Source organism: Macaca mulatta, chromosome 1, assembly GCF_049350105.2.
Source record: "Macaca mulatta isolate MMU2019108-1 chromosome 1, T2T-MMU8v2.0, whole genome shotgun sequence".
Taxonomy (NCBI): domain Eukaryota; kingdom Metazoa; phylum Chordata; class Mammalia; order Primates; family Cercopithecidae; genus Macaca; species Macaca mulatta.
The window spans coordinates 229,337,827-229,365,777 of record NC_133406.1 but is presented as its reverse complement, the minus strand read 5'-3'; the positions used below and the strand labels follow the sequence as shown (position 1 = coordinate 229,365,777).

Genomic DNA, 27,951 nt, shown 5'->3' with positions numbered 1-27,951 from the left:
CTCTTGTCACCAGGCTGGAGTGCAATGGTGCGATCTTGGCTCACTGCAACGTCCAACTCCCTGGCTTAAGCAATTCTCTTGCCTCAGCCTCCCGAGTAACTGGGATTACAGGCACCTGCCACCATGCCCAGCTAATTTTTGTTTGGCATCAGTTAATGAATGCTTACATTTTGGGTTGAGAAAAGATCAATGTAAACACGTAACAGGAAATAACCCTCTTTTGTGAATGTTTCATAACAGCTTTTATTTCTTGAGCAGCTTTTCTGCAGCTGACCTGGTGATAGCTCAATTACACTTCACACCAAGCTGAATAGGGTTGGTTGTCTTTTTTTTGGTCACTCTTTATATATTATCCCTTTTTACAGATGAGAAAACTGAATGTTGGAAGGCAAAGTGACACCATGCTGGAAGAAGAGCAGAGAGGAATTGGTACCCACTCAGGACCTTGGAAATCTTCATCCTTCTGGAAGGACCAACCAGGCATTCATCCTTGGCCTCCACTGGCTCCTTCTCTGCCTTTAAAGAAGATTTTAAATAATGTGGCAGGCAAGGCTTCTTGAAGGCTGGGGACAAGCGATGGCCCCTGGGCTCCCCCCCCAGGGCTCGATTTCTCCTTCGCTGGCGCTGTATCCACAGGCCTCCCTGTGTATGGTGCAGGATTGGAAGGAGTACTGGATGGGGAGTCAGTGGAAGAGGTGTGAGTAGCAGCCCCAGGCCAGCCTGCTGGGTGATCCTGAACCAGGTAGTTGCATTTTCTGATCCTCAGCAGGCTGGCTGTGAATGGGAGCTGATACTTCCCTGCCAGGGCTGCGGCAGGGATCAGGCCAGACTCGAATGTGAAAGGTCTCTGAACAGCCGAGCCCAGGGTGGGTGAGGGAAGGTAACATCGGCAACCTGTGGGTGGGCCCTGGTCACACTGACGGCGGAACCGTCTTGCTGTTATCCTGCTCACTCTCTGTGGGGTTTTCAGAGGAAGCAGAGTCCCTCGGCTTCAAGCCAGATCTGGGCTTCCAAAGACCCACGAGGGAGGCCCACAGAGGGAAGGTTACGGGAGGATTCTGGTGAAGAGGGTGCAGGGGGCAAAGCCTCTGCCAAACAGCGCCCCCCCGTGCATGCGTGTGTGTGGATGGGTGTGTGGAGTGTGTGGTGTGTGGTGTGTGTGGATGTGTATGTGTGGTGTGTGTGTATTAATGAGTGTGTTGTGTGTGTATGGGTATGGTGTGTATGGATGGGTGTGTGTGGTGTATGAATGGGTGTGTGGATGGATGTGTGTGGTGTGTATATGTGTGGTGTGTATATGTGTGTGGTGTGTGTGTGAGTGTGGTGTGCATGTGGATGGATGTGTGTGTGAATGGGTGTGGTGTGTGTGTGGTGTGTGTGTGAATGGATGTGTGTGGATGGGTATGTATGGTGTGTGTCGTGTGTTTGTGGTGTGTTGTGTGGTATGTGTGGTGTGTGTATGTGGATGAGCGTGTGTGGTGTGTGTGTGTATGTGGATGAGCATGTGTGGTGTGTGTGTGTGTGTATGTGGATGAGCATGTGTGGTGTGTGTGTATGTGTATGAGTGTGTGGGCTGTGTGTGGGAGTGCAGATGAGAGTGTGGGCTGTGTGTGTGTGGTGTGTATGTGGTGTATGTGTGAATGGACGTGTGTGGATGGGTATGCATGGTGTGTGTGATGTGTGTGTGTTGTGTTGTGTGGTATGTGTGGTGTGTGTGGTGTGTGTATGTAGATGAGCGTGTGTGGTATGTGTGTGTATGAGCGTGTGGGCTGTGTGTGGGAATGCAGATGAAGTGTGGGCTGTGTGTGTGTGGTGTGTGTGTGTGTGAATGAGCGTGTGGGCTGTGTGTGGATGGCTATGTATGGTGTGTGTGTGGCGTGTGTGATTTATGTGTATGGACGTGTGTGGATGGTTATGTGTGGTGTGTGTGGTGTGTTGTGTGGTGTGTGTGTGGTGTATGTGTGCAGATTAGCGTGTGGGCTGTGTGTGTGATGTGTCTGTGTGTGGATGGGTATGTATGGTGTGTGGATGGGTGTGTGTGGTGTGTGGTGTGTTGTGTGGTGTGTGGGTGGGCGTGTGTGGTGTGTGGTATCTTGTGTGGTATGTGGATGGGCATGTGTGGTGTGTGGTGTGTTGTGTGGTGTGTGTGGTGTATGGTGTGTGTGGTGTGTTGTGTGGTATGTTGTGTGGTGTGTGGATGGGCATATGTGGTGTGTGGTGTGTTGTGTGGTGTGTGTGGTGTATGGTGTGTGTGGTGTGTTGTGTGGTATGTTGTGTGGTGTGTGGACGGGTGTGTGTGGTGTGTGGTGTGTTGTGTGGTGTGTGTGGTGTATGGTGTGTGTGGTGTGTGGTGTGTTGTGTGGTGTGTGGATGGGCGTGTGTGGTGTGTTGTGTGGTGTATGTGGTGTATGGTGTCTGTGGTGTGTGTGGTATGTTGTGTGGTGTGTGTGGTGTGTGTGTTGTGTGTGTGGTGTGTGGATGGGTGTGTGTGTTGTGTGGAGTGTGGTGTGTGGAGTGGTGTGTGGAGTGGTGTGTGGTGTGTTGTGTGGTGTGTGGATGGGCGTGTGTGGTGTGTTGTGTGGTGTATGTGGTGTATGGTGTCTGTGGTGTGTGTGGTATGTTGTGTGGTGTGTGTGGTGTGTGTGTTGTGTGTGTGGTGTGTGGATGGGTGTGTGTGTTGTGTGGAGTGTAGTGTGTGGAGTGGTGTGTGGAGTGGTGTGTGGTGTGTGTGGTGTGTTGTGTGGTGTATGTGGTGTGTTGTGTGGTTTGTGGATGGGTGTGTGTGTTGTGTTGTGTGTTGTGTGTGGTGTGTTGTGTTGTGTGTGGATGGGTGTGTGTGGTGCATTGTGTGTTGTGTCATGTGTATGGTGTGCTGTGTGGTGTATGGTGTGTGTGTTGTGTGGATGGGTGTGTGTGGTGGGTTGTGTGTTGTGTGGATGGGTGTGTGTGGTGTGTTGTGTGTTGTGTGGTGTGTGGTGTGTGTGGTGTGTGTGGTGTGTGGATGGGTGTGTGTGGTGTGTTGTGTGGTGTGTGGATGGGCGTGTGTGGTGTGTTGTGTGGTCTGTGTGGTGTATGGTGTGTGTGGTGTGATGTGTGGTATGTTGTGTGGTGTGTGGATGGGTGTGTGTGTTGTGTGGTGTGTGTGTTGTGTGTGTGGTGTGTGGATGGGTGTGTGTGGTGTATGGAGTGGTGTGTGGTGTGTGGTGTGTTGTGTGGTGTGTGTGGTGTGTTGTGTGGTTTGTGGATGGGTGTGTGTGTGTTGTGTGTTGTGTGTGGTGTGTTTTGTGGTGTGTGGATGGGTGTGTGGTGCGTTGTGTGTTGTGTCATGTGTATGGTGTGCTGTGTGGTGTATGGTGTGTGTGTTGTGTGGATGGGTGTGTGTGGTGTGTTGTGTGTTGTGTTGTGTGTGTGATGTGTGGATGGGTGTGTGTGGTGGGTTGTGTGTTGTGTGGATGGGTGTGGGTGGTGTGTTGTGTGGTGTGTGGTGTGTGGTGTGTGTGGTGTGTGTGGCGTGTGGATGGGTGTGTGTGGTGTGTTGTGTGGTGTGTGTGGTGTATGGTGTGTGTGGTGTGTTGTGTGGTGTGTGGATGGGCGTGTGTGGTGTATGGTGTGTTGTGTGGTGTGTGTGGTGTGTGGATGGGTGTGTGTGTTGTGTGTGTGGTGTGTGGATGGGTGTGTGTGTTGTGTGTGTGGTGTGTGGATGGGTGTGTGTGTTGTGTGTTGTGTGGAGTGTGTGGTGTGTGGTGTGTTGTGTGGTGTCTGTGGTGTGTTGTGTGGTGTGTGGATGGGTGTGTGTGTTGTGTTGTGTGGTGTGTGGATGGGTGTGTGTGTGTTGTGTGGTGTGTGGATGGGTGTGTGTGTGTTGTGTTGTGTGGTGTATGGTGTGTGTGGTGTGTTGTGTGGTGTATTGTGTGGTGTGTGGATGGGTGTGTGTGGTGCGTTGTGTGTTGTGTCATGTGTATGGTGTGCTGTGTGGTGTATGGTGTGTGTGTTGTGTGAATGGGTGTGTTGTGTGTTGTGTTGTGTGTGATGTGTGGATGGGTGTGTGTGGTGTGTTGTGTGGTGTGTGTGGTGTGTGGTGTGTGTGGTGTGTGGATGGGTGTGTGTGGTGTGCTGTGTGGTGTGTGGATGGGTGTGTGTGGTGTGTGTGGTGTGTTGTGTGGTGTGTGGATGGGTGTGTGTGGTGTGTTGTGTGGTGTGTGGATGGGTGTGTGTGGTGGGTTGTGTGTTGTGTGGTGTGTATGGTGTGCTGTGTGGTGTATGGTGTGTGTGGTGTGTGGATGGATGTGTGTGGTGGGTTGTGTGTTGTGTGTTGTATGGTGTGTGTGGGAGTGCTCTCTGGCCAGGTGCAATCTTCTTCCTGTTCAGCTCCTGGGGCTGCGGCTGCTCTTAGTTCAAAAGACTTTTTATCCCTGGCAAGGACAATTATTGGGATCACAGTGACCTGCCTGTTTCAGTGCCTGCCTGGGCTTGTTTGGCCTAAGACAAAAGCTTGAACTCTGGAACTGCCCAGAGGGGCGAGGGATGCAAATTTCCTCTCCCTGACCTAACTGCAGTGTTCACGGGACTGACTCATTGTCCCCCCGGGTCAGGACAGGAGTGACATTCAAAAGAACTCACAAGCAGTTTGACCAGGTACTGATCACAACGAATGGATTCTGGGCTTGAGGAATCCACCAGAGGCCTTTTTGGTTTATTTTCCCAGAAGCCCATCAGTCACCATCTGGGGAGAACAAGGAGGGAGCAGGCGTGATTCCAAGGAGCTCTGGCGTTGGGGCAGGTGGACTGTCCCTGTCGAGGCTTCTTTTACTGGTAGTAATGATTCCCGCTGGTTGAGTAAGTGGAGCCACTTCGCTCCATGCCAGGTACCATCCATGCCAGCACTTTTTTTTTTTTTTTCTTTTTTGAGATGGAGTCTCGCTCTGTTGCCCAGGCTGGAGTGCAGTGGTGCTATCTTGACTCACTGCAACCTCCACCTCCTGAGGTCAAGCGATTCTCCTGCCTCAGTCTCCTGAGTATCTGGGATTACAGGCATGCACCACCACGCCTGGCTAATTTTTATATTGTTAGTGGAGATGGGGTTTCCCCATGTTGGTCAGCATGGTCTCAAACTCCTGACCTCATGATCTGCCCGCCTCATCCTCCAAGGTTCTGGGATTACAGGCATGAGCCACCGCACCTGGCCCATGCCAGCACTTTCTAGGTATTATCTCACTTGAACCCATCTGGCCCTTTGAGGCAGGCTATAGGAGCACCCCCATTTTGCAAATGGGGGAGCTGAGCCTGAGAAGCCTGGGTCCTTACCCAGTCACACAGCCAGTAAGACCAAGAGTTTTGATTTATCCCTAGCTGGTCTGGATTCTCTTGGTCCCCTTATACACCTCTTCCCTGCTGGGGGAAGCCAGCTGGGGGCGTGGAGACTGCCTTGGAAGGTGGCTGCTGCAGTCCCCCAGACCTCCGGCAATAGAATTCCCTGTAATTTTGGTTATAAATCATGTTCCTAACCAAGCCAGCTCTGAAGGTCACCGGTAATCACACTGTCAGCAGGCCATCTTCAGCGGCTGCCGTGGTCAGGGCCCTGAGCCAGGAGAGCCCAGGGAAATCAAGCGTTCTGCCCGCACCTTTACAAGTGGGTAAGAGGCTGGAAATGGGAACAGGTTAAGAGGGCTCAGCGCTGGGGCCAAGTGACAGCTGCACTTCTGGCTTCAAGATAATGAGGAGGAGAGAAGCTCCAGCCTCGCCTCTGAGCTATCTCGGTCCTTCCTGCTGTTGGTAGCATTGAACCTCCTGATCCGTGGAAGGTGGCTGCTTGCAAAGTTCTGATGACATCACATGGATGTGTGTTGGGGGGTGTTCCCTGGGGAATGAGTCTTAGAGGGGAAGCAGAAGAGTTGCATTTTTAAACCACCAGCTAAGTGGCAGGTGCTTACACATCATCCTGTGTAATCCCTAAGCTAGTCCCACGTGGCAGCAAGTTCCTCTTATTATCTCCATCTCCTGGAGGCTCAGATTGGCAAACGGGGCAGAGCTTGCAAGCATTCAGGTTGGCATTCAGGCTTACATCTGTTTTTTTTTTTTCTTTTAATTCTTTTTTTTTTTTTTTTTTTTTTTGAGACAGAGTCTCACTCTGTCGCCCAGGCTGGAGGGCAGTGGCACGATCTTGGCTCACAGCAACCTCTGTCTCCTGGGTTGAATTATCCTGCCTCAGCCTCCTGAGTAGCTAGGATTACAGGCATCCACCACATCCGGCTAATTTTTGAATGTTTAGTAGCGACGGGGTTTCACCTTGTTGGCCAGCCTGGTCTCGAACTCCTGACCTCAAGTGATCTGCCCACCTTAGCCTCCCAAAGTGCTGTGATTACAGGTGTAAGCCACCGTGCCTGGCCTTCTTTTAACTCTTAACAGTATTTTCTAATTTTGACATTTTGAAATAATGCTGGGAAATGCTGGTTAAACCAAGAGAAACAGGTTTCCTGTCTGCAGGACTTTTCAGAGCCTTTAATAAATTGGCTCATGATTCTTTGTGCCCAGAGACATGGGAAGCCAGGGTGGAGGCCTTGGGGGCTCTGGCAGGGAGGAGATTAGTACTGCATTTCCACCCCAGTTCCGCAGGGGAGCATGGCTGTCTTGCTCTTGAAGCCCTGGCCCCCGTCATCTGGATGCAGCCTACAGTGGGGTGAGCTGAGGCCTGGCGCCACACGCCTCACAGGAACTCCTAGAAGAAGGGAGGCTATCAGGTATCCCTGACCCCTTTCCTGAGCTGTGAAGGACCCGCTGGCTCACTCGGGGCAGGTGAATCCCGCCAACCCACCGTCCGGCCTCACTTCTCCCTTCCACAGAGTAATAGCAGCCTCCACCCGCCAGGTCTGCCTGTGCACTTGAATCCCTGGATTTCAGGCCCGGTGTCCCTCAGAGATGGCTGCTCCTTACATTCCCCGGGCCCGGGCTGATAAACCAGAACCCATGGGCACCTCCCAACTCACTCCCTTTCGCTGCCAACTAAATTAGCTCCTGTGGGCATTCCTCCACCCTCAGCCCAAGAACAAACAGCAAATTAATGAAACAGATGGGCCCTCTCTGCTCTGCTGGCTCTCAGCACTCCCATACTCAGGGCAGGGCTGAGACTGGACTAAACCATTTCTCCTTTGCTCCTGGGCACACAGCTAGACTACATTGCCAGCTTTCCTTGTAGACAGCGACCTTGGGCCACGTGGCTGAGTTCTGGCCAGTGGAATATGGGTAGAAGTGATGACTGGCGTGCCCACACCTGGCCTGTGGTACCTCCCACACAACATCCCGTCTGCCGCCCTGTTTTCTGCCAGCCGGATGAAGAGTATCCAACAGAGAACTCCGAGGCCCTAGGAGACTGGGGAGGACAAGTTGGAAGGAAGCTTTATTTGTTGTCTTATTAAATTTTTTTTATTATTATTTTGAGACAGGGTCTTGCACTGTTGCCCAGGCTGGAGTGCAGTGGTGCAATTATAATTCATTGTAACCTCCAACTCCTGGGCTCAAGTGATTCTCCTGCCTCAGCCTCTCGAGTAGCTGGGACTATAGGTGCATGCCGCCACATCCAGCTAATTTAAAAAATATTTTGTAGAGAGAACGTCTCCCTATGTTGCCCAGGCTGGTCTCACTCCTGGTCTCAAGGATCCTCCTGCTTCAGTCTCCCAGAGTGCTGGGATTACAGGTGTGAGCCACCACACTCGGCCTGGAAGGAATCTTTAGAGAGTGAAAGACCTGGGTGGAAATCCCGGCTCAACCCCTTAAAGCTGTGTGATCCTGGGCAAGTCACTTACCTCTCTAAGCTCAGTTTCCTCATCTATAGATGGAGGATAATGATAGCGCCATCCTTGTAAGGTTGTTTTGAGAATCAAATAGGATTCTTTGATTTGAAACAGCTCTGAAGGTTCATCTGAGCCCCAGGGCTCCTTGCAGTAGTGTCTGGGGCCTTTGTAGCCACCGCATCACGGTTCAACTTCTCCCTCTGTCTAATTCTGCTCTTTTTCTCCTTTTCAGAAATCCCTACCTCTGAGTTCTGATGGAAGGCGGTTAGTATTGGAAGAGGTCATGGGAAGCAGATTTTTCAATGGGATTTTTGAGTTGCATTACTTGCTGGGTCCAGCAATGAGACCCCCATCCCTTGGGGGTAGGTGTTGTGCTATAGCAGTGCAGTTGTTAAAACTCTCAGTCATGGTGAACTGGGATGGAAAATCCACAGAAGGGAATGCATTGGCACATATATCTCAGCCATTTGAGAGGTTTGGGGGAAGTAATCATTATAAAAACTATGGAGTCAGATAGTGATTGCTGTTCAGGCACAGTGGCTCACCCCTCTGTAATTCCAGCACTTTGTGAGGCCAAGACCGGAGGATCGTTTGAGGGCAGAATTTCAAGACCAGCCTGGGCAACCTAGCAATATCCTGCCTCTACAAAAAAATCCACCCTGACCTAAACCAACCAACCAAACAAAAAGCCAGCCAAGAATGTCTGAGGACATTGCTGGTTGTCATAATTGTGGGGGAGGGGGATGGCACGGCTATTGGTACGTAGGAGGTAGAGGTCAGGGATGCTGTTAAAAGTCCTGCAATGCGGCCGGACGCAGTGGCTCACGCTTGTAATCCCAACACTTTGGGAGGCTGAGATAGGCAGATCACCTGAGGTCAGGAGTTCAAGACCAGCCTGGCCAATGTGGCGAAACCCCATCTCTAATAAAAATACAAAAATTAACTGGGCACAGTGGCAGGTGCCTGTAATCCCAGCACTTTGGGACGCCAAGCTGGGTGGATCACCTGAGGTCAGGAGTTGGAGATCAGCCTGGCCAACATGGTGAAACCCCATCTCTACTAAAAATACAAAAATTAGCCAGGCATGATGGCGGGCGCCTGTAATCCCAGCTACTCGGGAGGCTGAGCCAGGGAGAATAGCTTGAACCCGGGAAACAGAGGTTGCAGTGAGCCGAGAATGTGCCACTGCACTCCAGCCTGGATGAGAGGGAGACGCTGTCTCAAAAAACCAAAAACAAAACAAAAAAATCTTACAGCTCCCACAACAAATAATTATGCAGCCCAAAATGTGAATAATGCCAAGGTGGTGGCGTGTATCTGTAGTCCCAGCTAATCGGAAGGCTGAGGAGGGAGGCTCGCTTGAGCCCAAGAAGTCAAGGTTGCAGTGGGTGGTGAGCACACCACTGCACTCCAGGCTGAGTGAAAGAGCAAGACCCTGTCTCAAAAAGTAAAGTAAAAAAGGGGAAAAAAACCAGATAGTGATTGCTGGGGGCCTTCCAATGCATTGGACGAAGACCATGTAAAGCTGGGGTGATTAATCACCGATTTAAGTGAAGTGTGAGATCCAGAGGCCCTCCTTGGCAGCATGTATCAAGAGACTCTCATCTCCTGCAGCTCATGGACAGAAAAAGCTGAGGATCGCGCCCAGAACTTAATTATAAATGGAGCTACAGAGAAGGCTGAATTCTCGACTCTGGCAAGTCTGCTACTCCAAGGTCAGAGCCTGGATTGGAAAGAGGGATGCTCATCGATGACATACGGATGGGGACATCTGGGTTGTTGCACTTGAAAATCTTGAATCCCTAAATTCTCTGAAACCCTCTGGGCCTGCAGGGTGATTCACTCCTTGTTAAAGGCAAGCAAAACCCTCCCTGGCTTGAAGCCGGTGCAGAGGCCTCTGGCTTGCAAGACAATCTGTGCCGCCTCCTTTTCTATCCCCCAGACCAGTATCTAGAGTCAAGTTACAACAGAATTCAGTCATACTAAGAGAATAAAGGGATGACAGACAGGCTTCAGGGCCCAGCCAATGTTCACTGGCAGACATCAGAAGAGGATGGATGGGACTGGATCGCCAGGGTGCTGGGATCAAAGGCAGTGGAGGAGGAAGTCGGGTAGGGAGAGTTCAGCAACGAGGGAGCCACCTCCAAGGATACAGGATTTAACCACCTGGCAAGGACCCCGGAAGATGGTGCTAACTCGCTGTTAGGATGGCTCTTGGAAGCTTGGAAAAAGCAAGGGCTCACACTAGGTAAACTAGAAGTGCCAGAACTGCTGTGGCAGATGGTAGAAGATAGGACCAAAAGACTCAGAGAAGCTGGGTGAGGTGGCTCATGCCTGTAATCTCAGCACTTTGAGAAGCAGAGGTGGGAGAATTGCTTGAGCCCAGGAGTTGGAAACCGGCCTGGGCAACATGGCAAGACCCCCATCTCTACAAGAAATAATTAGTTGTGCATGGTGGCATACACCTGTAGTCCTAGCTACTAGGGAGGCTGAAGTGGGAGGATAGCTTCAGCCTGGGAGGTGGAGGTTGCAGTGAGGGCAGTGAGGTGATATCACGCCATGCACTCCGGCCTGGGCTACAGGGCAAGCCTCTGTCTCAAAAAACAAACAAACAAACAAACAACAAACAAAAAAACTTAGGGAAGTGGGCGTGCTAGAATGGATAACTACATAAAGCCAGAGAAGTGACTTGCTAACTATGTTCTTTGGGAAAGCCCAGAGGACTGCCCATTTACCATGCACTGGGAAGAGGGCTGAGGGCATGGTTGAAACCCTCAAGGGTGCTGTCCGCTGTAAAGCAAGGCTGACAGGAGGAGGCGCCGTGACAGACTGATCTCCCTGAGAGCAATAAGGAAGATGGGATCCTGAAAGAATAGAGGCTCAGTGGTGGAACTTAAACATCACAGGCAAGGTGGGCAGAATTATTGTAATGAGCAGCAAGGTCAGAGTGGCAAGTAGGGAGCCTGCAGAGAGCTATAAAAATGGCTCCTAGAACACGGTGTTCCCAGGGGCAAGATAGACAGGCAGCCACAAAGAGTATTATGTAATTTTTTTTTTTTTTTTTTTGAGATGGAGTTTTGCTCTTGTTGCCCAAGCTGGAGTGCAATGACACCATCTTGGCCCACCGCAACTTCCACCTCCAGGGTTGAAGCAATTCTCCTGTCTCAGCCTCTCCAGTAGCTGGGATTACAGGCTTGTGCCACCACCCCCAGCTAATTTTATATTTTTAACAGAGATGGGGTTTCTCCATGTTGGTCAGGCTAGTCTCAAACTCTCCCCCTTAGGTGATCCACCTGCCTCGGCCTCCCAAAGTGCTGGGATTACAGGCATGAGCCACTGCGCCCAGCAAGTATTATGTAATTTACACAGCCAAAAGAATTCAAGGATGGCTGGAGCTACTGCACCAGTAAAAGCCCACAATCCCTTACTGAGCTAGAGTTCAGGCCCAGAACCCATTCAATGAAGGAGAGACTTGATCTCCAAGAAGCAGCAGCCTGCAACACACGGCAAACGTACATGGTAGTGGTTACCCCATTCCTCTGCAAAAGAACCTGCAGCCATTTGTTTGAGCTACTGTACCCTGGTGAAAGGAAAACCAGACATTTCTAAGATTACTGGCTACAGGATACAAAGGTTCAAGATGACTTGTTCATATGTAGGGATCCGAAGTGTCATCATGGCCTCCTGTTAGGGTAGGAGCAGATGGGACCAAGAAAATCAATAGAATCCTGGTCTGAGCTTTGACCACAGTAGATGCACTGAATCCATGAACCCACCCAGTTCTCTATTTCCAGAATTTGTAATTGGGATGGGCATACATGACTGGCAGAATTCATACTCTGTTCCTTGCTCTTTGGTCTAAAGGTTATTGTGAAGCCCAGATGGAAGTCACTGAAACTGTCCCCCATCCTGATTAAGTAACAAAACAAACAAACCCAGTATCACTGTATAGGGGAAATGGCAGAAATTAGCATCACCTTCAAAGACCCAAGATGCTTGAGTGGTGAGTCCTCATCCCATCCTTATCCAATTCACTAGCTTAGTGCCTACAACAACACAACAACAACAAAAAAACTCAGATGAATTCTAGAAGATGACAGTAGACTTTCTTTCTTTTCTTTTCTTTTTTTTTTTTTTTTTTTTTTGAGACAGAGTCTCACTTTGTCACCCAGGCTGGAGTGCAGTGGCACCATTTCTGCTCACTGCAACCTCTGCCTCCAGGGTTCAAGTGATTCTCCTGCCTCAACCTCCTGAGTAGCTGGGACTACAGGCGTGTGCCACCATGCCCAGCTAATTTTTGTATTTTTAGTAGAGACAGGGTTTTGCCAGGTTGACTAGGCTGGTCTCAAATTCCTGACCCCAAGTGATCTGCCCACCTCAGCCTCCCAAGGTGCTGAAATTACAGGTGTGAGCCACTGTGCCGGGCCGGGAGTAGACTTTCATCAATACAACCATGCACTAGGGTAGATCAACACAGCCTTAGGTACACAGTGTGTGGCTATTGATCTGGCAAGTGGCTGCTTCTTCCATTTCTAGTAGGAGGGGTAATTGGAAGCAGTTTGCAATCCCGTAGGATGGAAAACAGCATTCATGCACAGTTCTGCCTATGTGTGTGCTAATGTTGCCACTCTCTGTCATAATATAGTGTGAAACTGGTTCTCCGCTGGAACATTTGGCAATGTCTGGAGACATTTCTGGTTGACACAACTGGGAGGGGGCATGCTATTGGCATCTAGTGGGTAGCGGTCAGGGATGCTGCTAAACATCTTCCAATGCAGGGGACAGCCCCTACAACAAAGAATTATCTGGTCCAAAGTGCGAATAGTGCCAAGGTGGAGAAACTTTAGACTACAGGGATCCAGAACATCCCCTCATTCCATAGAACATCACACTGATCTATTATTATTATTATTACTATTACTATTATTATTATTATTATTATTTTGAGACAAGCTCTCTTTGTCCCCCAGGCATGCGGTGGTGTGAACACAGCTCATTGCAGCCTCGACCTTCTAGACTCAAGCAATCCTCCCACTTCAGCCTCCTGAGTCGCTGGGACTATATTTGTGTGCCATCATGCCCGGCTAATTTTTTATTTTTTGTAGAGACAGGTTCTTTCTATGTTGCTCAGGCTGGTCTCAAACTCCTGGGCTCAAGCAATCCTTTCACTTCCACCTCCCAAAGTGTTAGGATTACAGGCATAAGCCACTGCACCCAGTCCACACCGGTCCATTATATCAATGAGACACACTGGCTCATTATATCAATGACATCACGTTAATTAGTCTGGATGGACAAGAAGTGGCAAGTGATTTGGAAGGCTTGACAGGACAGACATGCTTCAGAAGGTGGGGACTACCTATCAGCGAAGTTTTTAGTACAGTGATTTGGTTTGGGGCACACCAGGACATCTCCTCCAAAGGAAACCACAAGTTGTTGCATCTTGCACCTCCCACACATCAGAAGGAAACAAAACATCTTATAGGCGTTTTTTGGGTTCTTTAAGCAATATATTCCACACTTGACAAATACTGCCGCAACCCATTTTGCCAAGTGCCAAGGATGGCTGCCAGCATTGAGAGGGGCCCAAGGCAGGAGAGGGTTCTGCAGCAGCTCCAGGCTGTGGTACGAGCAGTCCCACGTCTGGAGTCATGTGACCCAGCAGACGTTGATGACAGACATATCTGTGGTGAGAAAAGACGCTACGAGTTTGTGGCAAGTCCCGATAGGAGAATAACAACATAGATCCCTAGAGTTCTGGAACAAGGCCATGCCATCTGTAGTGGAAAATCGTGCATTTTTCGAAAAATAGCTGTAGTGTGCTTCTGGGTCTTCATAGCACTGGAGCCTCTGCTCAGCCTGGTAGAGACAGCTTCGACATGACACCCTGTGAGCATGGAGAGTCATCCCCCAGAACCCAGAGCACACCCTGAATGGACGACCATACTATTCTATGGTGTTGTGTGTGCAGTAGGTAAGACACATGGTCTGGAAGCTAAGGGGTGAAAGTAACGGAGCCATCACTTACTGTCATTCTCAGTGACTCATTTAGGAAACTCATTTCCTGTCCCTGCAACTTTAAGCTTTGTATGTCTGAAGGTCTGCTCTGGTTTCCAGATGGGGAACACTTTACCGGGGTATAGAGTAAGAGCTCCCCTAAACTTTAACCCACATCTGCCACCTGGTCATTTCAGATTCCTTGGACCAAAAAGCCATGAGACGAGGGAAGGAGTCACTGTACTGGCAGGAAGTACTGTTCCTGATCAACTGGCAGGAGAAGGTAGGATTGCTGTTACACAATGAAGGCAGGGAAGAGCAGTTTTGGTACCCACGTGATCTGTTGGGCTGTCTTTTGTTATCCCCTTGCCCATTGTTGACAGTAAATGGGTAAGTGCGGCAGCCGTGAGCTGGGAAGGGCACAGTGACCAGGGAGGGGCTAGACCTGTGAGCGATGAGGGTCTGGGTCATCCTACGAGGTGAAGTCTAGATCAGCAGAGGTGCTCACCGAGGTTGAGGGGATTCTAAGATGGACAGTAGAGGAGGGACACAGTGGGTACCAGTTGCAGCTTCAGGACCAGCTGTAGTGGCAAAGAAGCTGTAATGCAACCAACTAGCCATCTTCTTTTAGATTTTTTTCAGGGAAAGAGACCACCCAGAATCCTGGAAGAATGGTCCCTAGATGGACAGACACTCTGTGAAGCAGGTGGATCCCAGTAGAATGAGGGGTGGCCACCGTGAATGTTGCGGTGCCCAACAGAGATCTACTGAGGACCAAGGCGCTGGTTCCCTCACCACTGGGAGTGCTGGCTGCTGATGGCTCCCGGTGAAGTCCCTCCTCCAGAATTGCCCTCTGCCAAAGGGAGTTTTCTCATCCAAGATTATGCCCCCTCCTCAAGGGCAGCCCAGATCCAATGACTGGTCCAAGCAAGGGTGCAAAGTTCTGACTCCTTTACCTTGATTTGGGACAGCTTCGTAGGGTCAGTCCAGCCTCTCCAGATCTCCCTGCGGGATCAGCGGAGGCCTCCATTGCAGCTGCATCACAGCCCAGCATCTCCCTCTGCCTAATCCTGCTTTCCCCCAGCCCCCTAACAATGCTGCGAAGGAGTTCTCCGCGGTAAGCCTCCCGCATGCAAAGCTGTGCCTCAGAGTTTGTCTGCTGGGGAAGCTGACCTAAGTCACTGAAGATGGTGAGGCACAGGGGTTGTTTTTGTTCCTGGCTGTATTAGTCAGGGTTCTCCAGAGAAACAGAACCAACAGATGCAGATAAACAGAGAGGTTCACTGCGAGGGATTGGCTCAGTGGAGGCTGATTATGGAGGCTGAGAAGCCCCACGATCTGCCGTCTGCAAGCTGGAGGTCCAGGCAGGCCAGTGGTGTCGTTCCAGTCCAAACCCAAAGTCCCGGTCCGAGGCTGAAGGCCTGAGAGCCAGGAGCGTAGATGTCAGTGGGCAGGAAGAGCTGGATGTCCCAGCTCTGGCACAGAGCAAACTGGCCCTTCCTCCAGCTTTTGGCTCTGTCCGGGCCCTCAATGGAATGGCCAATGCCCACCCACATGGGTGAGGGTGGTCTTCTTTAGTCATCCACGGATTCAAATGCTGATCTTGGCCGGGTGCAGTGGCTTATGCCTCTAATCCCAGCGCTTTGGGAGGCCGAGGCAGGTGGATTACCTGAGGCCAGGAGTTCAAGACCAGCCTGGCCAACATGGTGAAGTCCCATCTCTATTAAAAATCAAAAAAAAAAAAAAAATTAGCCAGGCATGATGATGGATGCCTTTAGTTCCAGCTACTCGGGAGGCTGAGGCAGGAGGATGCTTGAACCTAGGAGGTGGAGGTTGCAGTGAGCTGAGATCATGCCACTGCTCTCTAGCCTGGGCAACAGAGCAAGACTGTCTCAAAACAGAAACAGAAACAAATGCTGATCTCCTCTGGAAACACCCTCAGAAACACACCCTAAAATCAGGTTCTACCAGCTATCAAGTTGATGCATGAAATTAACCATCATATCTGCCCAGTGGTTTAGCATAAGGGAAGCCACACAGGCTAAACTGAGTCATGGCTCTCTCTGCTCCTTTTTTTTTTCTTGCTCTGTCACCCAGGCTGGAGTGCAGTGGCATGATCTCGGCTCACTACAACCTTCGCCTCCCGGGTTCAAGCAATTCTCATGCCTCAGTCCCCCGAGTAGCTGGGATTACAGGTGTGTGCCACCACTCCCAGCTAATTTTTGTATTTTTAGTAGAACCGAGGTTGCACCATATTGCCCAGGCTGGTCTTGAACTCCTGAGCTCAGGCAATCTGCCTGCCTTGGCTTTCCAAAGGTCTGGGATTACCGTCATGAGCCACAGTGCCTGGCCTCTGCTCCTCTTTTGATGCCAGACCCAGAGAGGCCAATGGGTAGCTCTGGGGCTGCTTGCCTTCTCTGTGTCTTATCCTGTGGATTTTAGAAATGAGCATAGAATTCTAGAGGGATGAGTTGGGAGGAGGAACTGGAGCCCGGGATGAAAACTACAGCTCAAGTGGGCAGACAGGGAAGTGAGGGATGACAATTCACAGTACATCAATTTACACCCCAATTACAGGCATCCAGGCCTTCAAAGCAGGGACATCAGGAAAGCTGGTTGTGAAAGGATTTCCCTGGGGGCTCCCCTGCAAGGGTGGCTTCTAGCGCATTTAATATACATTTGAATAATGCGATAATAGGAACGGGTTTGTAGATGGCCGGGGGTGCTGGCACCATTTCCTTGATGATGCTCACGGGAACTCTATGAGGATGGAGTGATCACAATCTCCATCTTATACAAGGGGAAACCAAGGCTCAGAGAGGTTAAGCGACCGACCACAGTCACACACGAAGTAGCAGAATTGAGTGTCAGACCCAAGTCGGCTGTACCCAAAGGCAATCACAGTGGTCGTTTGGGAGCTCTGCTGTTTTGAGACCCCACAGAGACGGTGTGGGCATTCCGTGTTCCTCTTACTGACTTATCTATTTCACGTCGTCTTCTGGGCATGTGCGGTTCCTGCCCGAAGTCCAGTCTGTGGGGCTGGTGAGAGGGCCATGAAGGAGACTTCCGGGTGAGGTCCTGGTCCCCCTACCTCCCTCTGGCCCCATGTCTCTGGGTCTGTCCCCCTCCCATGCTCTCGCTTGCTCAGACCTGACTGTTGGATTCAGTGTGTGGCCTCAGGAAGTCCCCTGTCTCCTGCTTCATGACACTGTCTTGGTGCTGAGAGCTTGAAGGGCTCCCACTCTGATGATAACTTCCAAATGGACCCCCACGTCAGCCCGGTCTAGGGGTTTGGAGTCAATGACTTTTCATGGTGTGACTTTGGGCGGATAACTCAACCTCTCTGAGCTCAGTTTTCACTTGCAAAATGGGCCTAACAACATCTTCCCCTAGAGATTACGTATTCACTTAGAGGACACATGAAAGCGGTCCAGAGTGTTCCTCTCGCCCCTCTGTCTTTTTCTCTGTTCTCAGCTTCTCCTCTCACCTTCCTGAGAAGTGCCCAGACTGAAGTGAGCTTTATTCACATTTCAGAAGAAACGCCAGACTCTGGGTCGAGATATCATCTCTTCCCAGTTTCCCAGGAGCGAGGCCTGGGGTCCTCCTGTCCGGCAGCCTCTGTGCCCTGGCTGTGTGGCTGAGCCACCTTTCCTCGCCCTCTCTCCTCCCTCCCCTTCGTCTCTGCCCTCTCCATCTCTCCCCAGGTGTCCCAGGCCTCAGCCCTCCACTGCTGTTTGCCAATTCCCTCCTGGTTTCCAGCACACATCATCGTTGCTACTTTTGATTGCATTCCCAGTCTCTTTTCCAGTTTATTTCCCTTGGGTCTTCTGACTTGCTTGAAGCCAGGAGGCAGCAGAGGTGGCTTGAACCTCTGGGGAGGGCTGGTGAGTTGGGAGATGATGGAGGAGGTGGGGGAAAGGGACCATTCCCACTTCCCACTTTGGGAGGAGGCACTTCAGTACATTCCTGATGTGTCAATATCCACATTCTGGAGTGGGGGGCACTGAGCTAAGCCATTGTCTCAGACGTTCATGTTCCAACTCCTACCCAGCCCCTACCATCGCCATCTCTTTAATCCCTTCCCAGCCCCACCATCGCCGTCTCTTTAGCCCCCTCCCAGCTTCACCATCTCTGTCTCTCTCTCTCTCTTTTTTTTTTTGAGATGGAGTCTTGCTCTGTAGCCCAGGCTGGAGTGCAGGGGTGTGATCTTGACTCACTGCAACCTCTGCTTCCCAGGTTCAAGCAATTCTCCTGCCTCAGCCTCCCAAGTAGCTGGGATTACAGGTGTGTACCAGCACCCCTGGCTGTTTTGTATTTTTAGTAGAGACGGGGTTTCACCATGTTGGCTAGGCTGGTCTCAAACTCCTGACCTCAGGTGATCCACCTGCCTTGGACTTCCAAAGTACTGGGACTATAGGCATGAGCCACTGCACCTGGCCCATCTCCATCTCCTTAGTCCCCTCCCAGCCCTCAGGGCATGTCCTCAGGTCCAGCCCCCACTCTGTGTGTCTGGGTAGTTGTGTAGCCTTTGGCAGCTCACGCAGCCTCTGATCATGAAGCACTCTTTGGCAGAGTTGAGAAGCATCTTAAAAGGCCCCGATCAGGCAGCTTCTTCACTTTAAAAACAGTATCATTTTTATTTCAATAGGTTTAGGGGTGTAAATCGTTTTCAGTTACATGGATGAGAGTGGTAAAGTCTGGGCTTTTGGTGTGTCTGTCACCTGAATAGTGTACATTGTACCCAACAGGTAATTTTTCATCCCCACCCTGTGTCCCCTTCCCCCCTCTGAGTCTGCAGTGTCCGTGTTGCCACTCTGTAGCATTTCAGCTTCATGGCTGTGGACTTTGCGCTGGCTCATCAGCCATCCTGAATCTCACATTCCTTAGGGCCCCTCTCATGGGGCACATTCGTAAGCGTTAGAGATGACGTATTTGAAGTGCAGGGTTAGTGCCCCCAAAATAGTAGCTATTATTATTACTGATAGTGGTATGGAGTACTTGTGTTCTCTTCTCTTCTTTCTCTTCTCTTCTCCTCCTTCCTTCTTTCTTCCTTTCTTCCTTCCTTCCTTCCTTCCTTTCTTTCTCTCTTTCTCTCTCTCCTTCCTTCCTTCTTTCCTTCCTTCCTTCCTTCCCTCCCTCCCTCCTTTCTTTTCTCTCTTCTCTTCTCTTCTCTTCTCTTCTCTTCTCTTCTCTTCTCTTCTCTTCTCTTCTCTTCTCTTCTCTTCTCTTTTCTTTTCTTTTCTTTTCTTTCTGACAGTTTTGCTCTTTCACCCAGGCTGGAGTACAGTGGCGTGATTTCGGCTCACTGCAACCTTCGCCTCCCAGGTTCAAACAATTCTCCTGCCTCAGCCTCCTGAGTAGCTGGGACTACAGGCACGCACCACCACGCCAGGCTAATTTTTGTGTTTTTAGTAGAGGCCAGGTTTCACAATTTTGCGCAGTTTGGTCTCGAACTCCTGACCTCAGGTGATCCACCTTCCTTGGCCTCCCAAAGTGCTGGGATTAGAGGTGTGAGCCATCATGCCCAGCCACCTTGTGTTTTCTTTTCTTTTCTTTCCTTTTTTTTGAGATGGAGTCTCGCTCTGTTGCCCATGCTGGAGTGCAGTGGCGCAATCTCAGCCACTTCAAGCTCTGCCTCGCAGGTTCACGCCATTCTCCTGCCTCTGCCTCCTGAGAAGCTGAGTAGCTGGGACTACAGGCACCCGCTACCACGCCAGGCTAATTTTTTATATTTTTAGTAGAGACAGGGTTTCACTGTGTTAGCCAGGATGGGCTCGATCTCCTGACCTCATGATCCGCCCACCTCGGCCTTGTAGAGTGCTGGGATTACAGGCATGAGCCACCGCACCTGGCCTTGTGTTTTCTTAAAGAGTGAGGTTTGGAGTATAGAAGACTGTGGGCCAGGTACAGTGACTCATGCCTGTAATCCCAACACTTTGGGAGGCCAAGGCTGGCAGATCACTTGAGGCCAGGAGTTCAAGACCAGCCTGGCCAACACGGCGAAACCCCATCTCTACTAAAAATACAAAAATTAGCCTGGCATGGTGGTGCATGCCTGTAGTTCTAGCTACTTGGGAGGCTGAGGCAGAAGAATCACTTGAACTTGAGAGGCAAATGTTGCAGGGAGCCGAGATCGTGCCACTGCACTCCACCCTGGGTGACAGAGCGAGACTCCGTCTCAAAACCAAACCAAACCAAACCAAAAAGACTAAAATGTGGCTACACCAAGAGGAATTTGGGTTCAGAGTTATGCAGGTGCCTTCTTTTTGTTTAGCCAGTTGTGCTGGCCCTTGGAACACAGGCAGAAGGAGATTTCAAAGAGCTAGTGAGATCCCAGGGCAGAGGAGAAGAACAAGCGGAGGGCAGGAGAGGGGAGAGAAGGGCGGAGGAAGCCGAGTAGGAAGAGTCCAGCCACGTGGTGGTGGGCTATAGCTGGGTGAGCAATGAGACCGAGGTAGTTTCAAGAAGAGGATGCCAAATGCTGCATTTTCTACAATGTCAACCTCCTCCATCTCCAAACCATCAGTGAAGTTGCTCCTCACCATGAAGTGCCCTGGGGCTTTCAGTTTCCCCTGTCGAAAGCCAGGAGAGGCATCTCATGCAGAACAGGGCAAAGCGGAAAAAACGAAGTGAGTAGAAAAAATGAAAGAGGCCCCCGTCTTTTGCCGCTGATTGCCCCCACAAAACTGCCAGGAACGTTGAATCATTTGACTCCTTTTTAAAAGAGTCTTTTTCTCTTTTATTTTGAGATTTTGAACATTTCAAACCTCAGAAAAGTTGAAAGAACAGTCCATCAAGCATCTGTGTATCCTCACATGGGGGCACCCATTGTGAACCTTGGCCGCTTTTACTTTCTGTCCTTCTTTCCTTTCTTCTGATTATCTGGAAGTGAATTGCAGACATCTGATTCTCCATCCCTAAATAATCAGCACATGTCTTCTATGAGAAAGGATCTTCTCCTCCATAACCATAATGATATAATTATCAGACCCAAGGACTTAACACGGATGTAATAATGTTATCTAACGTTCTGCTCATATTCACATTTCCCCGATTGTTCTAAAAATGTCAGTTATAACTGGTTTTCCCCCATTCAGGAGCCACTTAAGGATCGTGCATTGCATTTAATTGTCATGTCTCTTTAGTCTCCTTTAATCTAGTCTTTTGGTCTTTCTTGTAATTGACATTTTTGAAGAGTCCATATCAGATGTCTTGTAAAACGCCCGGCAACCTGAATATCTGATTGTTTCCTCATCATTTGATTCAGTCCTTACATTTTTGGTGAGAATACTAAATAGAAGATGTCTTGCACTTATTATTGCATTACCCAAGGAGGCATGTAATGTCAGCTTGTCCTGTTTCTGGTGACCCTACATTTGATCACGTGGTGTCTGCTAGATTTCTCCTTTGAAGGTATGTTTTCCCTTTTGTAATGAATAAGTAATCTTTGGTGATATTGTTAAACTTGTGAACATACTACTGCATCCACCGATGATCCTTGCCTGGATCACTTGTTACACCGGGAAGTGCAAAACTCATTTGCCTCTGGAAGGGCCAGAGCATCTGCTGGCATGTAGCTTTTACATGCATGGCCATGTAAGCTCCTCCATGCGCTGGCCCAGGTGGGTGGTTTCCTGAATGTGACAGCCAAGTGTCTCCAATGGCCTGTCTTAGCCTCCACCTGGAGAAACTTTGCCCCTTGCGAGAGCTCAGTTGAATGGCTGCTAGTTCACTAGTTCAGCCACTGGTGGCTGGGAGTGTGTGTGTGTGTATGTGTGTGTGTGTGTGTGCACGTGCAGGCACACATACACTGGGTGGAGGGGCATCTGGGTACTTGGAACCTAGAGGCACATATCTGCTCTGTGCCCAGGAGCTGCAGGGTGCTGGGCTCTAGCCTTGGTTTCCATGGCAATAGGCAACCTCCTTCTTCATTCTGCTCCTCTCTGAACCAGCTGACAGCGATGGGGTTTTGGGGCAGAGACACAAGACGGGGAGCGGGCTTCACCAGACCCTCCGTGAATATCTTGGAGATGAGAAGTCTGAGCAACTGCTCCCCTCATTGTACTACAGAATGACTTTTCCAGGGACCCCGGGTGCCCCCGCCTACTGCAGAATGTACTCGTCCATCAGCAAGGTCTATGACAACATCAAGGTGGCAGCAGGGCCCAGAATCTTCCTTGTGAATCCCACTGAATCTGTTAAACAGACTCAGATCTGTAATTTCTTGATCTGCTACATACATTGTCTTGATCTATTTGCATATATTATCTCTCTTGCAACACCTTTTTGAGGTGGGTGTTAATATTATTCCCGTTTTATAGGTATAGAAACTGAACTCAGAGGACATTCCTAGGGTCACAGGGATAGTAAGGGGTGAGGCCAGAACTCAAACTCAAAGTAACAGTGTGGTATAGCATCTAAGAGTGTGAGCTGCAAAGACAGGCTAGTGCCGGTTTCAAATCCTGACTCTTTCACTTATTAGCGGGGTGATTTTGGCAAAGAGAGAGACTCCCAGATGGCCAAGGTGGGGCCTCTCCAGGGCCCAAGATCCGCTATCAGACTTACACGTTTAGATGCTCTGTGTTCTTAGTTTACCCAAAGCTCTCAAGGGGACTTACACCAACAAAAGTCCCCAGAGGAGTGCATCCATGTGGCTAATTTCTGGCCAGTGAAAAGTAAGTATAAGTGATACGTTGGACTTCTGGGGAGTTTATTTATTTATAATTTTTGAGATGGAGTCTCACTCTGTTGCCCAGGCTGGAGTGCAGTGGTATGATCTTAGCTCATTTCAACCTCTGTCTCCCAGGTTCAAGTGATTCTCCTGCCTTAGCCTCCTGAGTAGCTGGGACTACAGGCATGTGCCACCACGCCCAGCTAAGTTTTGCACTTTTACTAGAGATGGGGTTTCACCATGTTGGCCAGGCTGTTCTTGAACTCCTGACCTCAGGTGATCCACCCACCTTGGCCTCCCAAAGTGTTGGGATTACAGGTATGAGCCACCGTGCCTGGCCCGGAGTCTTTAAAAGAAAGGGGGTGTCCCTTTTGCCTCTTCTCTCCCTTCCTCCTTCCTGCTGTTTAGAATGTAGTTGTGATGGATGGAGTACCAGCAGCCATCTTGCATAAGAGGTGACCTTGAGGATGGTGGAGCAGACACAGAAAGGTCCTGGGTCCCTGAGGACTTCATGGAAAGACCTCGCCAGCCCTGAACTGCCTAGATCTGTACTTTTGTGTCTAAGAGTCTCAACCCTTATGTAGTTGAGTCTCTAATTTACAAGGAGCTGACGCTTGCCACTGAAGGCGATCCTGCATGATACAACGAGCAATCAATTTACAGTGAGGAAAAAGCTCTTCTGATGACCCTGATTTCTACTCACTGACCATCTGAGACACCTGGACTGATGATTCACTGGAGGTTATGGCTGAATGTGGAGTGGGCATGGTCATGCTCTGGGAGGTGTTGACTCCAGGCAGGGATGAGCTTGGTATGCAGCCCTGCCCACAGCCTGATGCTCATGCTGGCAGACCCAGTGCCCCTCCTTCTCTCCAGCTCAGCACAGTTCAAACACTATTCCTATAACAGGCAGGGCATAGCACCACTGGTTAGATTTGGCTCTCCAACCCTATGGAGACACTTTCAGATGTGTCCCTCAGCCTGAAAGCCAGGCTGCCCTCCTGATCGGATGCAGGACACACCTGGCCAACTTTCTTTCTGGCAACAGTGACCCACCATCTCTAAAGAGGGTGCACCGTGCACCTGCCTGTTCTCATATGCCAGCCAATTCTGCTGGACGTTGAAGGGTGACATGCCCTGTCCCCAGACCCCGGGTCCTGTGGATGGTGGGGCAGATGGTCTGCTCCCTTTTGTTCCCTCTGTCCAGCAGGCCCAGCCTAGCCTGGCTCCCTTTTTCAACTCTGGCTGCACTTCCCTTGGCTCAGGGCATGGAGTTGTGATCACACAACCCCAGCCCCAAAGTTTCAATTCTTCAGTCTGCTTTTTTGGCTCTGATTTTCCCAGGTACGTGTGAGAAGAGAAGCTCAATGTCATATTTTGGTAATGTCAGCTCGGGAATTATATAGACATTGTTGAACTTTTCCACACTGCAAAAATTCAGGGCTGGGCACAGTGGCTCACTCCTATAATCCTAGCAGTTTGGGAGGCTGGGGCAGGAGGATCGCTTGAGCCCAGGAGTTGGAGGCCAGCCAGGACAACATAGGGAGACCCGCTACCTCTACAAAAAAAGTAATAATTGGCCAGACTTTGTGGTGTACACCTGTAGTGCCAGGTGCTTGGGAGGCTGAGGTGAGAGGATCATTTGAGCTGGGGAGGTTGAGGCTCTAGTGAACTGAGATTGCACCACTGCACTCCAGCCTGGGTGACAGGGCCAGACTCTGTCTCAAAAAAAAAAAAAAAAAATTCTTGGACTTTACCCATCCACCCATCCATTTGTCTACCCAAAACCCATCTATAGTATTCTCTCTTTATCTGTGGAGGATACGTTCCAAGACCTCAGTGGACACCTGAAACCTTTGATAATACTGAGCCAGTTACACACACACACACATTCCCACACACATGCACACCCACACGCATACACACACGCATACACACACGAAATATGTTTTTTCTTATACCTATATACTTATGATAAAGTTGAATTTATCAATTAGGCACAGTAAGAGATTAGCAACAACTGATAAGAAAATAGAACAATTAAACAATATACCGTAATAAAAGTTACATGAATGTGCTCTCTGTTTCTCAGAATATCCTATTGTACTGTATCACACGTAACTGTAATCTGGGAAAGCGAAACCGCGGGTGGATAAGGGGCAATTACTGTATTCCAGGAACTCTGCCAGGCATTGGAGATAAAGAAACAACTAAAAGATATTTCCTTTGCTCAAGGAGCCACGGGTAAACAGCAGTTACACCCCAGGGCCATATGTGCTGTGAGAGGGAAGAGGCCAGCGGTCTCTGGGAGCTTGGGAAGGGCAGCTCCCCCAGCTGGGACAAGAGTGGCAAGGAAACTGTCAAGTTCTCTCCCCCTTGGGAGTGACATGACCTAGGGCAGGTCGACCTTGAGTGGCTCGAAGACAGCCGGTGACCTCCCCTTGGTGAGTCGAAATTCTCGAGTTAAACAATCCTGGGTGCTGCTTCCACGCGGGAAAAGTCTGCCAGCCTTCCCCGCCACGCCCTGCTCCCAAATCTTGTATCTAAAATGTAGAATGTAGGGTTTTGAGGCTTGGCCTGGGTGCTAGAACAGGGTGGCTATCTGGGACAGTGAAGCCCAGCCGCCTCTCCTGATGACAATGCCCTGTCCGCCCCTCGCTCCCACCCTCGGCTTGGTGGATACTGTGTCCTCATGGGAGGGGGTGGGCTTGGGGAGAGACAGGTAAAGTTGCTGGAACTGGGCAGCGGGCGAGGTCTTTGCAAATCCTCTGTCCAAGTCAGAGGGCCCAGTTGTCCTCTTTCTGTGGTGGGGCGGAAGCAAAGCCCCAGGGCAAATGTAGCCCAGCTCAGACACCTGCTTCCAAGCCCCTGCCAACCAGGTGGCAGAGAAAGTCCGCTAGACTCTGGCCACAGAGTCTGTGGCTTAACTTCCATTTTTCTAATTGGCCACGCTCTAGTGGGGGGGATAAAGCCATACATCTCCCCTTTCCCACAAAACCATAATTCTTAGCTCCTTGGTCCAGCAGTCCTCCAGGGGGGACAGACCTGCCCCTGGGCCCAGAGGCTACACCAGCCTCTCCCCATGCCTAGGGCTGCACAGAGAGAGAGCCCATTCCCTGGAGTGAGGGCTTATGCTGGAGGCCTCCTCTGCAGTCCACTCCTCTTTGCTGTTCTTTTCTCTTTGTGGCTCCCTCCTTTCTTCTTTCCCTTCCTTTCTTTCCTTTCTTTCTTTCTTTTTTTGGAGTCTCCCTCTGTCGCTTAGGCTAGAGTGCAGTGGTATGATCTTGGCTCACTGCAACCTCCGTCAGCCAGGTTCAAGCAATTCTCCTGCCTCAGTCTCCCGAGTAGCTGGGATTACAGGTGCCCACCACCGCGCCCAGCCAAATTTTTTTTTTTAGTAGAGACGGGGGTTTGCCGTGTTGGTGAGGCTGGTCTCGAACTCTTAACCTCAAGCAATCCACCCACCTTGGCCTCCCAAAGTGCTGGGATTACAGGTGTGAGCCACGGCACCCGGACTCCTCCCTTATCTTTCCATTATGGTTTCCAGCTGGTCTCTCTGTCTCCCAGCAAGAGGGACGGGGACAAGAAGGAAGTAAAGGGAATGGAGGGAAGAGAAAAGAGAGGGCCAAGGGAAACGAGAGGGAGCTATGGGGAGTGGGGCAGGGAGGAGAGAAGTGGGCAGAGAAGGGTTGGGGGGGCGAGCATGGGGCCGCCTAGGGAAGGGCAGGGAGGGCAGGAGGCGAAATAGCCTGGGCATTGCTGGGCCAGGGATTCACCTCCTAACTCCTCAGCTCCTTCAAGTCTTTGTGCAAATGTCACCTTCCCAAAGAGGCCTCCCCTCCCCTCCCGATTCAAGATGACAACTTCGCACCTCACTTCCACCCTCCTAACTCTCCCCTGCTTTGTCTCCTTTTCGTCGACATGGTCTGTGCCTTCTTCTAACCACTGTATAATTTACTCATTTATTATGTGATTCTTTATTGTCTGTATCCTCTCACCCCGCCCCCACACTGGGATTATTTTGTCTGTTTTGTTCACAGATGGATCCCATGCCTGCAGTGACTGCTTTGCGGGCACTCAAGAAATATTTGTGGGGCTGGGCGCGATGGCTCACGCTGTAATCCCAGCGCTTTGGGAGGCTGAGGTGAGTGGATCACCTGAGGTCAGGAGTTTGAGACCAGCCTGGCCAACATGGCAAAACCCCGTCTCTACTAAAAATACAAAAATTAGCCGGGTGTGGTGGCATGTGCCTGTAATCCCAGCTACTCAGGAGGCTGAGGCAGGAGAATCTCTTGAACCTGGGAGGTGGAGGTTACAGTGAGCTGAGATCATGCCATTGCACTCCAGCCTGGGCGACAGAGGGAAACTCTGTCTCAAAAAAAGAGAAATATTTGCAGATTGAATGCATGCGTGAATGAACAGTGTCTGCCCTTGGGAGGGCGGGCTTGGGTCTGCCGTGCTCCAAGTGTGTCCCTGAGCATCTCCTTGGGCTACGGGAGTGGGACAGCCCAGCCTGAGTGTGGGCTGGCTGGTGGGCAGCGGTTGGTGAAGCGGGCAGGGGTTGCCACTCCATGTCCCCTGGCACGGACCCACCTTCCACTGCTTCAGACACCATGCCCGACTGAACCCCGCTGGTCTTCTCTCCCCCAGGCTGGCCCGGGACCCAGCAGGCAGTGTCTTGGCATCCTCCCTCCTGGTCCTGGAGGCTGTGAAGCCAGCTCTGGGCATCCCAGGAAGTGTGTGCCTGTCCCCTTCCTCCTGCAGCCAACCCGACTCCAGCGCCCCCTCCTCTGAGGCTTGCGTGTGTTCAACTGCCCAGAGGAGTCTCTGTCCCAGCTGCGCAGCCTCTGGGGAACCTCTCAGAAGCTTCTGGAGAGACCCAGCGGCTGTGGCGGGTGTGACGAGACCTTGTTCCAGGGCTCCTGCCTAGCGGCGGCAACAGAGACCTTCTTCCCAGCACAGCCACATGGTGTCCTCCTGACAGGCGGGGAAGGGACAGATGGTTCCCTATGTACCTGCGTCTTCTGTCTTGTGTCTCAGGGGGGTGCCTTCACTGGCCAGGGCCTGCAATTTCCAGTGTCCTGGGAGTGTGGATCCGGGACCCTGGAGCCTTCCTTCCCAGGGCTGGTTCCCAATTGGCTTCCCACATGTCACAGATCCAGACTAAGTGTCTTCCCCCTCACCCCCATCTCATCAGGCTCAGTGAATGGTGCCCCCATAGCCCAGGGGCTCAGCTCTAAAGCCCTGGGGTTGTCCTTGACATGTGTCTCTCTCACACACTATCCTTCAAGGAATCCTGGAGGCTCTACCTTCAAGTAATCAGAATCCAACAACTTCTTCCCTGTGCAGCTGCCTCTTCCCTGTTCAGAGATGCCGCTGACTCTGCCGGGAGCAATGCCCTGGCCTCGTAACTGGTCTCCTGCCTCCACACTTGCCCCTCCGGTCTGTTAATTCCAAGCCCTGTTCTGGATGTTTCATATAAATGGAATCACACAA

At 50.8% G+C, this 27,951-nt stretch overlaps 1 long non-coding RNA gene across 1 annotated transcript; it reads left to right on the top strand.

The window, feature by feature from the left end:
- Nucleotides 1-365: 365 nt before the first annotated feature.
- On the top strand, nucleotides 366-27,951 carry LOC144336305 (uncharacterized). Its single transcript, XR_013407942.1, has 3 exons — nucleotides 366-546; nucleotides 26,496-26,599; nucleotides 27,106-27,951. It is a non-coding gene; the product is annotated as an uncharacterized LOC144336305 (long non-coding RNA).